We start from the raw sequence: 13,555 nt of genomic DNA on the forward strand, positions 1-13,555 counted from the left end.
TACCGGTCGCTGCTTAGTTTTAATGCTACTTCTGGGGCTGCTCATTAACCTCACACATATGCACTGCTTCCCCTGTCCACTGACAGTCCCCACATCTCTGATTGGTTGCAGGCAGAAGTGCCCCTATTCTGTGTGACAACATGTCATGGATGGTGTGTGTGTGTGTGTGTTTATATTGCAGTAAAAATAAACAAACTAAAAAAAATTGGAATAGAGTCCCCCCCATATTATGATACCCAGCACAGATAAAGCATATGGCTACAGATTGCAGCCCTCAGCCATGCACTTATCCTGGCTGTGTATCAAAATAAGAGGGACGGCATGCAGCTTTTTACAAAATTATTTAAATAAATAATTTAAAAAATAAAACAGTGTGCGGTCCTCCCCAATTTTGATATTCAACCATGATAAAGCTGACAGCTGGGGGCTGGTATTCTCAGACTGGAGAGACCCATGCTTATTGGGACACCCAGCCTAAAAATAGCAGCCTGCAGCTACCCAGGATTGTTGCTTCCATTGGATGCAACAATCCTTGAACTTAATCCTGCTCTTTCCGATTGCCCTGGTGTGATGGCAATCAGAGTAATAAGGGGTTAATAATAGCTCTAACCTGCCACTAAGCCCTAGATTAGTAATGGGAGGCATCTATGAACCCACCCCCCCCATTCATTTATATGTAAGTGAAAAGAAATAAACACAAGCACCGTAAAAATTATTTATTTGAAATAAAATAGAAAAAACCCCACCCTTTCTCACCCTTATAATTAACCCCAAAAACACCAAGGTTTAACATAATCCACACACGGTCCCATGACAATTTCGTCAGTATCTGAGTTGCAGCGATGAGCAGTGACATAACATTATTTGCAGTTACAGCTGCAGGGTTCAACGGTCCTCCACTTGTGACCGCGGGTAACCTGACCTCAGGTGACTTCATTGAACTGAGTGACCTTACCTTTAGAGATGAGCAACCCTGATCGGCAAATAAAAATGTTAAAATCATTTGATCCTTAGCCAGATCAGATCAGGATCGGACATTCGAGCATTTACTGAAAAAGTCGGCGATCTTGCCAAGGATCAGTAAATAATCAGATAGCAAAAACCCTCCTCTCCTTACTCATCACAGCTATGTCATGACATTTTTGTTGTTTTTTTTTCCATCTGTGTAACATACTTGATCTCATGCTAATCATGAAAAAGGTATAAACAGGGCAAAATGATCGCAGTCACAAAGGACACACATGCAGCTAAAGTGCATTGCATCACAGAAACCAGTCAGGTCTCTGCATTGCAATATCAGAGGCAGGCAGATGCCGCTGACATTGGAGTGGGAGGCATTAGTGTCATGTGGCTGTAACATAATGTGTCGCCCGTAGCAGGCACCCTGATGTCAGGTTACGGCTTCTGCACCGATTACAGAAGAGTACTTCATACGTCATGGTATTGAGGGAAAGTGATAAGAATGATTGGGGTTTTTTATGCATTAGTGAACAGTGACAGAACCGAGGATATACTGTATATATCAGGAAGGGGCACAGGATGAGGACCATATATACCAGGATGGGAGACATATATACCAGGATGGGAGAAATATATACTAGGATGGGAGACATACAGTATATACCAGAGTGAAAGACATATATATCAGGAAGGGCCCAGGATGGGAGGCATATATACCAGGATGAGGCTGAGGACAAGAGACATAAATACTAGGTTGAGAGACATATATACCAGAATGGGGTCCATGACGGGGAACATATATGCCAGAATGGGAGACATATATATCAGGATGGGAAACACTTACCAAGATGGGGGACATATGTACCTGGAAGGGGCCCACGATGTGCGCCATTAGTATGGAATGGGGATATTACTCTATATTGAAAGTGGGTAACATGTATGTCTTTATAGGATTTAGAACTTTTCAATGGCCCATACATCTGATCAACATGCAGCATTGACCAAGGTCCAAATTTTGCTCTGGGTCTCATGAGACAATCAACTCTAGTTATGCCACTAGGTACAAACGTCTTTTATAAAGTATCAATATTTGGTGAATTAAACTATGTACAATAAAGTCTATTTCTTAATTTGTTTGAAATACATGTGTTGTCTTGGTTAGAATTTTTTTCTTTTTTTTTCTTTAACACCAGTACACAAAATCTTTACAATATTAAAAGAATTTAAAAGCAGCTGTCATTTTTAAAATATCACTTTTTATATAACTTATTGAAAGAGAAGATCACACACCCCAAAGGCAGGCAGAGTGTACCAACCTTGGCACACTTACAATTCAACCTTTCAATTAAAATATGTTAATGAAGTTATTCTACCTCTGGTTAAAAGAACATTTACCATCTTAATTAATTATACCTAGTTTTATGAGCTATATTACCTAATATGTTTTTGCCAATAAAACATTAATAAGAAATATATCTGTCATAATAAGGATTCAGAATGATTCAGTTTCTTTGACAAAAGTAAAAATGTACCAAACTGAAAAAACTAAGCCAATAATTAAAGTTTGGATACATTTTGACTTTGGGTCAGCAATGGTGTGCCTGGACGAAAAGTTCAGCAAAGAATACTGAACTGCTCAGCAGCTAGAATTTAACAGCATGTCACAAAAGTATTTTTGCAAATATTTTATTATATCTTTTATATTATATTATATTTTATTATACCTTTTCCTGGGACAACACTGAAGATATGAGTGGAACAGACTACCACGGGAGTTAAGCGGGCTTTACACGCTACAACAAGTCTAACGATATGTCGGCGGGGTCACATCATAAGTGACGCACATCTGGCATCGTTAGTGTTGTTGTAGCGTGTGACAGCTATGTGCGATTGCGATTGAACGTAAAACCGTTCATCGCATACACGTAGTTCATTTCCTTAAAATTGCACGTCGGGTTGTTCAATGTTCCCGAGGTACCACACATCGCGGTGTGTGATACCCCGGGAACGATGAACAGATCTCACCTGCGTCCCACGGCTCCCGCCGGCAATGCGGAAGGAAGGAGGTGGGCGGGATGTTTACGTCCCGCTCATCTCCGCCCCTCCGCTTCTATTGGCCGGCTGCCGCGTGACGTCGCTGTGACGCCGAACGTCCCTCCCACTCCAGGAAGTGGATGTTCGCTGCCCACATCGAGGTCGTATGGAAGGGTAAGTACATGTGATGGGAAATAACGCACATACGATGGGGGCGGGTACGATCGCATATGATATTGTATGTGATATCATAAGGTGTAAAGCAGGCTTTAGTGAGCTCTCTTTCAATCGAAATCTTCAAGTGGAAACTGGATAAACATACAGTATAGCTGGAATGATTTAGGAAAACCTGCATTTGCAAGGGGTTGGATCAGATGGCCCTTGAAATCCCTTCCGATGCTACCATTCTATGATTCTATCATTCTGTGACTCTAATAATAAATAATAATAATTTTATTCATTTATATAGCACTATTAATTCCACAGCGCTTTACATACATTAGAAATGCTGTCCCCATTGGGGCTCACAATCTAGAGTCCCTATCTGTATGTCTTTGGAGTGTGGGAGGAAACCGGAGAACCCGGAGGAAACCCACGCAAACACGGGGAGAACATACAAACTCCTGGCAGATAGTGTCCTTGGTGGGACTCTTTTATACAATGTAAAGTAGTGAGTGTACAACTTGTATAACAGTGTAAATTTGGTGCCCTCTAAATAACCCAACACACAGCCAGTAATGTCAAAGCCACTGGCAACAAAAGTGAGTTCATTCCTCAATGAAAATAGTAAAATTGTGCCCAAAGTGTAAATATTTTGTGTGATCACCATTATTTTCAAGCACTGCCTTAACTCTCTTGGGCATGAAGTTCACTAGAGTTTCTCAGGTTTCCACTGAAATCCTCGTCCACTTCTCCATGACGACGTCACGGAGCTGGTGGATGTTAGAGACCTTGCACTCCTACACCTTTTGTTTGAGCATGCCCCACATATGCTCAATAGGGTTTAGATCTGAAGACATGCTTAGCCAGTCAAACACTTTTACCCTCAGTTTCTTGGTCTGCTTCAGTTTATTACAGTACATGTTGGCATTCATGATTTGCTCAATGAATTGTACCTCCCCACAGCTGGCAGTGCTCATGCAGCCCCAAACCATGACACTCCCACAATCATGGTTGAATGTAGACAAGACACACTTGTCTTTATACTCATCATTGGTTGCCACCACACACACCATCTGAACTAAGATTATCTTGATCTCATCAGACCACAGGACATGGTTCCAGTAATCCATGTCGTTAGTCTGTTTGTTTTCAGAAAACTGTTTGTGCCATGTTGAACTTCCTGTGACAAGTATGAGAGAGTGTGTGAGCGATAAAACCAAATTTAACACACCTTCTCCCCATTCACACCTGAGACCTCATAACACTTCACAGTCACATGATAATGGGGAGGGAAAATGATTACTTGGGAACATTGAGTTGTACTCACTTTTGTTGCAAACAGTTTAGACATTAATGGCTGTGTGCTTAGTTATTTAGAGGGCACATCAAATTTACACTGTTATACAAGCTGTACACTGACTAATTTACATTGTATCAAAGTGTCAAATCTTCATTGTTGTCCATCAAAAAACAAAATATTTACAAACCTGTGAGGGGTGTACTCACTTTTGTGAAATAGTGTACTTCAGACAAGGATAGGGCAACATTCTTCTCCTGAAACTTTATTGCTTTGTTTCTTCCCTCCTAGACTTCTACAGACTGTTCTAATAAGAAACGTTAATGTTACACAAAGATAGACATAGCCCTGTCCCAACTTTTTGACATGTGCTGCTACCATCAATTTTTATATAAGTTACTTTTGCTAAATGAAATGGAAAACTGTCTATTGTCTAGCTTCTAATGTATGTTCTATGTTCTGTAGTTAATAAAATATGGCTGTAAGAGATTTTTAAATCATTGTATCTTGTTGTCTTTACATTTTACAAAGCGTCCCAAATTTTTGGGAATGGAGTTGTAGAAAAATTAGTAGTTTTGAAATATAGAATGCTTATCATTTAACCATTTTCAAATTACAAAAATATTAGGCACCTGTTTAGTTTAGATCTGATTTTATGCACATATATGTTGGGAAAACACCTCTAAAGTAATACTATTTTAAAGGGAATCTGTCACCAGGTTTTTTCTACCTCATCTGAGATCAAAATGCCAGAAAAAAGGAAGGAATTTTAAATGGGCTAACAGTATCCATTATTTATACATTCAGAATAAAAACATCATAAAACTATCAGAATGTATCAGACGGAAAAAACACACAGTGCCTCAAGCTGACCAATAAATCAAAGCCAACATTACAGGCTTAAGGCCGCTTTACATGCAGCGACATCGCTAGCGATGTCGCTAACGATAGCACCCTCCCCGTCGTTTGGGCGTCACGGCAAATTGCTGCCCATGGTGAACAATAGCGCAGGTAAGAATCACATGAAGTTACCTTCCTAACGACGTCGCTGTGGCCGGCGAACAACCTCTTTTTTAAGGGGGCGATTTATGCGGTGTCACAGTGACGTCACACAGCAGGCCACCAATAGAAGCTGAGGGGCGGAGAGCAGCCGCATGAACGTCACTCCCACCTCATTGCCGGAGGATGGAGGAACGCTGTTGTTCGTCGTTTCTTGGATGTCACACGTTGTGATGTGTGCTACCTCAGGAACGATGAACAACCTGCGTCCAGAACAAGCAACGATATTTGGAAAATGAACGACGTGTCAACAATCAATGATTTGGTGAGTATTTGGGATCGTTAGCGGTCGCTCGTAAATGTCACATGCAACGACGTCGCTAACGAGGCCGGATTTGTGTCACACATTCCGTGACCTTAGCAATATCTTGTTAGCAATGTCATTGCGTGTAACGGGGCCTTAATTCTGTACTAACAAAAAGGTAATATAAGGTGCGGATGTGATTGATCCCTCTACTTTAAAAACATTGCCAAGCCACTTTAGACAGGTCCATCAATGCAATCCTAGTTCCCTCAGGGTTCTTGGTATTAACATCCTAGACTGTGGCATCAGAGGGGGCTATCTGAAGAAGCGTCTGGAACAACGGCAAGCGAGATGGATCATCACATTGGACATCATGTCACCAAATAGCATGAACAAGTCCCTAAGCTTTGCATCTTATCTGTGATTCATTTTAATAATTCGGCACTACTTTGTTTCCTCTCCTGCATCTGGTTTTACTTATGCATTTTGTTCTTATACTTTATCTTTTCTTCAGGTTTGTTTAACTCTACACCACCTATGGTATTTTCATCTTCATCCTCGGGATCTCCTGATTCTCCGCATCTGCCCTAACATGACCAAATGTATTCTTCCTCAATACATGGGTCTACCACAGATATCAGATGTGATACTGTAGTTACCTATACTGATATAATTCTTTATTGTATACTGGTAATTGTGGTATTGTATTTATTATTTACAGTATGTACTGTGAGCGTGTGAACTATATATCAAACATATAACTATGTACTGACAGCCCCTCTTGGTTCAACACACCCCCCTGTCACACTTTTGATCACCATGGTGACCCTTTCCCTCATTGATCGCAGACATGTCCTGGCTGTGGTGATGCGTGCCTTTGCCCTCTTGCATGTCATGTGAGCGCCTGGAGATGTGAGGTCATCATGGTGACAGGTGGCGGGACTAGATATATGCACTGCCCATATGTATTGCATGGTTGTGAGGAAATTGGGCGTGCACGAGGCTGTGAACCACAACACCTCCAGTCACATGATCGGAAAATCTCCTATCAGGTGTTTGGAATACAGGACCTTTATAAAGGTCCTGGTAGGGTAAGGGGAGACACTTTCCTTCTGCGAAATGGCTGTCAAGGTCTTATCCCTGAGTCCCCCACTGTGCCTCTGACTCACTCCCTTCTTACTGATAAGATTTTCAGTGCTGGACTTGTGCTTTGATAGTTGATGGGAGTGAGCATGTCCTGTGGTCTGCACTAGGGTGTAATTCTATAACCATACCAGGACAATTAATGCCAGTACAGACCCCGAACTTTACAGTTTGGCTTCGGCCATCGCTGGTTATCTTCATTTTGTTTTTTACATTTTCTATTCTAGTTATGGTTGTTGGAAAAAAAATCTGTTTTTATAACGATTCCTCATGCCTTTTAATCTTAAGGGGTTTTTTTTACTTATTTCTAGTGTTTTATTTGTCAAGTAGAAAAAAATCTACGTTGACAGCTATGCCTTTTACTTTACACATAAAAATACCTTTCTTGAAAGATGGATAAAACATACAGGCATTCTGTTCAAACATGCCAACTTTATTTCTGTCCTCACTGAACTGCAGAATGGGGAAGTAACTCCCATGTTCTTAAACTGTAACATATAAAATTGCTATTGTAGTATATATGCAAAATGGTTTGCATTCTTTCCAGTGTGTGGGTGAAAATATAAAATGTCAAGACATATTTGAACAGGAAAAATAAGGTTCAGCAAATTTTAGTTTCCAAGTGAAAAATATGTTTTTTTTTAATTGAGAAAAAATATTTTGCTAATTTTTCTTCCTGGTATCTGTGTTTTTGAGGGGAAAAGTTGGTGTGTTTCAAAATAAATAAATGGTTAATAACACATTGTAACTTTTATAGCAAATCCACTTGGACCCCGTTATGTGCTGCTTTCAGAGAAGCAGTAGCCACTTATGCACAGCTCTCTCTATATATTTGCTTCGGAGCTCTGAAAATTGCACAGAATTCATATATGACAATAACAACTAAATGCAGCTGCAATTTGATTGTGCTAATGTGACGCCCAAGGGCTGTGGGGTACTCGATCCCTGGCTCTGTAGTGCTCGGTGGGGTCAGTCATGGTCGCGGCCTGGTACTGTGGCCCTTGGAGTGCCGTTCCCCAGGAAAGAAAAAGGGGTTTTGGTAAAAATAAAAGAAAATATTAAAATTGTTTGTAGACTACGCCACTTGCGGTGTGCGGCCAGGTTATAAGGGGAGGTCGCCGCTGCAGGTTTCTGCTGGGGATGATGGAGTGATGCAACCTGGATGGCTAGAGCCCTCCACAAGCAGGGACAGGCCCCAGCAGTGTATGATGGGGGTTGTAGTTGGGAACAGTCTATGTGAGTGCACGCCGTCAAGGAAGCAGTCCACACCAATATTGTAGTTTAACTTGCCTTTCTTTACTTTGCTGTGGTGGTACCTGAACCCGCGGGTGCCAGTTCCAGGTGCATCCGCTCCCCTTGTTCTTCATGCCAGCTGGACCCGGGCTGGCTGTCCTCCATGCACACTTGTTGTGATTGGATTCCTTGGAAGTCCCGTCTTTTCTCTCTGGGCCTAATGCAGGCAGCCTGGACTATTTGAGGGGTTCAGTCCCTGGTCCCCTCTTTGCTGCTTGTACTTCAGGTTTCTTAGGTTGGTGATTGACCCTGGAGATCTTCTCGCCGGGCAGAGTTAACAGCTGACCATAAAGTGTCCCACTATCCTAGGGTCTGCACCCCGCCTTCTGCTGAGTCCTGTGAGCCTTGGTTCCGAACTTCCACAGAACCTCCATGGTTCCTGGAGTCTGCTGCTTCCACTGGAAACCCACAGTGCCTGGAGTCCCGTTCCATACTCCACAGTTCTCACTCCTTATTACAGCTCTCCGTTGTCTCTGCAGGTCACTCTTTCAGTACTTTACTCCTTTCTACTCCTTCACTTCACTACTCCTGTCTCCTCACACTTCTGACTGACTGAACACCACTTCCTGCCAGCTTCCCAACTGACCACTGGCCCCTCCCCCTCATTGGGCTTCTCCCTACAGGCTGGGTGGCTACATCCATTCAGTACCCTCCCCTTTTACCTGTTACTAGGCAGTTTCCCAGGTTAGTGTCGGGATTGTGCATGTGGCCTGAAAGTGCTGGTGTACTTACAGGCACGGATATGTTTTTATTTTTGGCACCTGGTTACCGCAGGGGTGCTACACTAAGGTTGTGCAATTAATAAATACATGAATTCTGAAATACCATACTGTTAATATCAAAAGTAAAGGCTGCTTTACACCTTACAATTTCGCATACGATATCGTATGCGATGTGACCCGCCCCCCAATCATATGTGCGGCACCTTCAATTTGTTGACAGTGTTGCAAAATCGATTATTTCCCTTCACACGTACTTACCTTCCATACGACCTCGATGTGGGCGGCAAACATCCACTTCTTGAAGTGGGAGGGACGTTCGGCGTCACTGCGACGTCACGCGGCAGCCGGCCAATAGAAGCGGAGGGGCGGAGATGAACGGGACATAAACATCCCGCCCACCTCCTTCCTTCTGCATTGCCGGCGGGAGCCACGGGACGCAGGTAAGCTGTGTTCATCATTCCCGGGGTGTCACACACAGAGATGTGTGCTGCCTCGGGAACATTGAACAACCTGACATTCAATTTTTAGTAATTGAACGACGTGCATTCAACCAACGTTTTAACATTCAATCGCAATCGCATGGAGGTATCACACGCTACAATGTAACTAACGATGTCGGATGTGCGTCACTTACGACGTGACCCCGCCGACACATCGTTAGATAAATTGTAGCATGTAAAGCCCGCTTAAGTTTCACCTTTCTTGTCCCTGTAAGAAACAGATAAATGAATCTCAGAGTCAAAAAGGTGGCCTTAAGGCTATTTTATATGCAATTTTTACAGGAATGTTTTTGAAAGTAAAATAAAATCCCTTTTATGGAAGTTTAATCCACAGGTGTTCAGTATTGGAGGACATGCTTGAGTAGTGCTGTAAATTCTACTCCATTTGCCCTTACCAAGCTATTAAAAGGGTTTGTTCCACAGTGATAATGCCCATGAACTTTTTACCCTAACACTGTGTACATGTTTTGGGGGAATTGTTGTTACGATGTACATTTTGAGGTAAAACTGAACAAGCAGTATGATTCTATTCTCCTCATCAGTATGATTATGGTGATACCAAACATGACACATTTTTTCATTGTTTTAGTGGTGAAAAAAAAAACAGAAGTTTACAGAAAAATGTTTTGGGGTTGTCTTGCCATTTTTCAAGACCTGTAACGTTTTAATTTTTAGGTGGATGGAGCTGTGTGATGGCTTAATTTTTGTGGAGTGAGATGACGTTTTTATTGAAATCATGTAAAGATAGATATAAAATTTAAATCGCTTGTTCCATAATTTTTGTGGTATTGCACCAACCAAAAATACGTAGTTTTTTGTTTACAGTGTTTTAGGATCGGATTAATTAGTTTTATGGAAATCCAAAACAAGAAAAGAAAGGGCGGATTCTCTCTGAATTCTGTAAAAATCTTGGATTTATTTAAAAAAAGGTGTGCATAGAACTAGCAGTGGCGAAGCCGGGTGCAGGCTTCCCTTTGTCCCTGTAATGTGGATTGGCTATTCCGACCTATTTTGCCCAGTATACCTTCCTACGGCAAGGATACTGGCAATTTCATAAAACTATTAAAAGATTTTGTCTGACAGTAGGGTTTCCAACTGGCATCCATTGACGTTGAAAGCCTCTATACCCGCATCCCTCAGATGCAGGGTATAGAGGCTGTAAAAGAAGTACTCTGTAATTGTGGTAAGGATGCAGTTTTCTGTGACTTTGTGGGGGAGGCTATGGATTTTATCCTCATGAAGAATGCCTTTATGTTCATAGACAGGTGGTACCTATAATGCGGTGGTACCGCAATGGGTAACCCTGTTGCATGTGCTTTGGCAAACATTTTTTTGGCCATTTTTGAACAACGGTATGTTTTTTTGTTGCAGAACCCCTTCTTAAAATGCATCAAATATTATGTAGACGTGTTCATCATGTGGGATGGTCTAGAGGTTTCCTTCTCCGAATTTGTCCGGCATCTTAACATCGCAAACACCTTTTTGAGGGTGATCATTTGAAATGTTTTTTATGTAGATATTTCTGTAAATAATGGGGACATTTCCACAAAGGTTTTAATAAAATCTATGGCATCCAAAGGTTTTTTACACTTTGAGAGTGTGCATCCCATTCACACAAAGGTTGCGTTACCGTATAGTCAATTCTTGAGACTGAAAAGGATTAACAGCTGTAAAGAAACCTTTTTAGAGCAGGCAACAGATTTAAAAACTCGACTGAAAAGAAGAGATATCCGAGTGATATTATAGAGAAATCATTCACCAAGGCAATGACAATCTTCTCCTGGCAGACATTTCGGTTGCGGTTCTAATGGTATCATTAAGAGTAAAAACATAAGCAAAAACACAAATGATAATGGCACTGACAATACGACACACAGGTTTATGTTCAATTTTAAGTTTGGTCCCACGGATGGGAAGATCAGAAACATATTAAATAATAACTGGCATATTTTGAATAATGATCCAGATCTCAAAGAGATTACTTTTAATCCAACGCTGGTGACATATCTTAGATGTCAGAGCCTGAAAGACATGTTAGTCCACAATAGATTGAAGTGCCCTAATACTTAGTTGGAATGGGCTTGTCCATCTCGGAACTTTAAATCTGGCAATTGCCATTTTTGCCAGCAACATCTCATTTGCAATCCCATAAAAATCAGTGCTTTTGTCCATACAGTTAAAAAATTAATCTGCAAAACCAAGTTTGTGGTTTATGTTGTTTTTTGTCGTGAAGGGGTTAATATACACCACCAGGAGCCCATACATTCTAGACACACACACACTCTTTACACCATTCCATCTCACCTTCAGTCCTTTCTACGGTCACATCAGGGTCACATGAACAATCACATGATCTTGATATCAATAAAGTTCCTCAAGCAATCTCCTCATCAGAATCTAAACTAATTCAGTGTAGCTCCTGATGTTAATGCTGGGGTCGTCCAAGGTAGTGTGGGCCCTGAACTTTTGCCCAGCCTGCTCTGTCTTACCACCAGCCCTGGTGAGGAGCTACCCCATGTGAAAGCTCATGAACATGCAGGAATCTTAACAGCAAGTAAATTATGAAGTTTTTTTATTTGTCAATAGTGTAATAATTTGTTTGCCATGATAACCCCTTTAAATGACCTAGCCTATTGGCCAAAATTAGGCATAGTATATTACTTCCCCTGGTTATTTGGTTATTTTTTTTTTTTTGTTTCGTCCTATACTAGTTATAAGAAGTAATTATCTTTTATTATTGTCAGAAACAGTACAAACATTTTCATTTTCCTGGTAAAATTATTTTCGGTTAAACATGCAGACTCTAACTAAAGCCATAAGAGCTTTGAATGAGTCAATGACTAAAGCTGGGTGGACTCGCAGAAAATTGGGACTGGTGGGTCCCTATTCTCTTTTTAAAACAAAACAGATCCAGTCCAGAATCCGGCCCCCATATAAGTCTATAGGGATCAGAAGAGATTAAAAATGGTGGTAGAAAGGATAGAGGAATGGGAACGCAAGTGGTGGACATAGCAAAGCTCTGGCATGGCGTACGCTGCTCCCAGGTCTCGTATTCACTTCCTGGGCCACTAATTACAGACAGTAAAGTATAGAGGCACGGTCTGATAGAGCACTAAGGAGGCCACAGTATTAGATTAATTTTTTTAGAATTTATTGTTTTCTATCAGCCACAACGCGTTTCGATATACACAATATCTTCATCAGGTGGATATCCACCTGATGAAGATATTGTGCATATCGAAACGCGTTTTGGCTGATAGAAAACAATAAATGCTAAAAAAATTAATCTAATACTGTGGCCTCCTTAGCGCTCTATCAGACCGTGCCTCTATACTTTACTGCTGATCTTCCCCCCTGTGGGTTCACGGCAAGAGCTGCTTGATACGGAGGTCAGATTACCAGAGACGCCCAGTGATCTGTCATGTGACCAGCTCTTCAGGAATTTGCTTCCCTGGATGGACATCATGGGCTAACAGGTTAGAAGAACTCTGACACCGCACTCCCGCCTTATACCGTGGTTGTGCGAGGGCTGCACAACCACATCAGGTGAGCAGATTCTTTTTCTCCTCCTCCCCGCTATCTCCCAGAACCTTCACATGCGCTCCCTTGTTTAATTTTTTATCCACTAATTACAGACAGACACACAGTCAGACATGCCCCCACCCTGAGTGGCAGCATATCAGATGACTTCATCCAATCATAGGTGCCAGGACAGCCAGTGGGCAGTTAAAGCACTGTAACTTAATGAGCTCATACACTCTAGCATCTACCGTGAGCCTAGAATGTATGGGCTCATTCCAGATTAGTGGGCGTGACTCACTTGGTTGGTGGCCATCTCGATGTTTCCTCTCGTCCCCCATAATCATGTACCCCCCCATCTCGGGGTCTTACCCCCAGACCCTTGCTTCTATTATAAACAACTCCATGCCCATGTGGACTTAGAAAAAGAATGTTGATTTTTGCTGGAAACATTGGATGGCATTTTAAACACACCTCTATTATGTGACAGGGGTGTGTTGAAATGATCTCATACCGGGAAGGAGCCATTACACTCTAGGCTCTACTATCAGTATCGTGATATAAAAATAAATAAAACAGTTGGGGCAGGGTCTCCTCCATATTCTGATACCCAGAAAAGATA

Source organism: Anomaloglossus baeobatrachus, chromosome 4, assembly GCF_048569485.1.
Source record: "Anomaloglossus baeobatrachus isolate aAnoBae1 chromosome 4, aAnoBae1.hap1, whole genome shotgun sequence".
NCBI lineage: Eukaryota > Metazoa > Chordata > Amphibia > Anura > Aromobatidae > Anomaloglossus > Anomaloglossus baeobatrachus.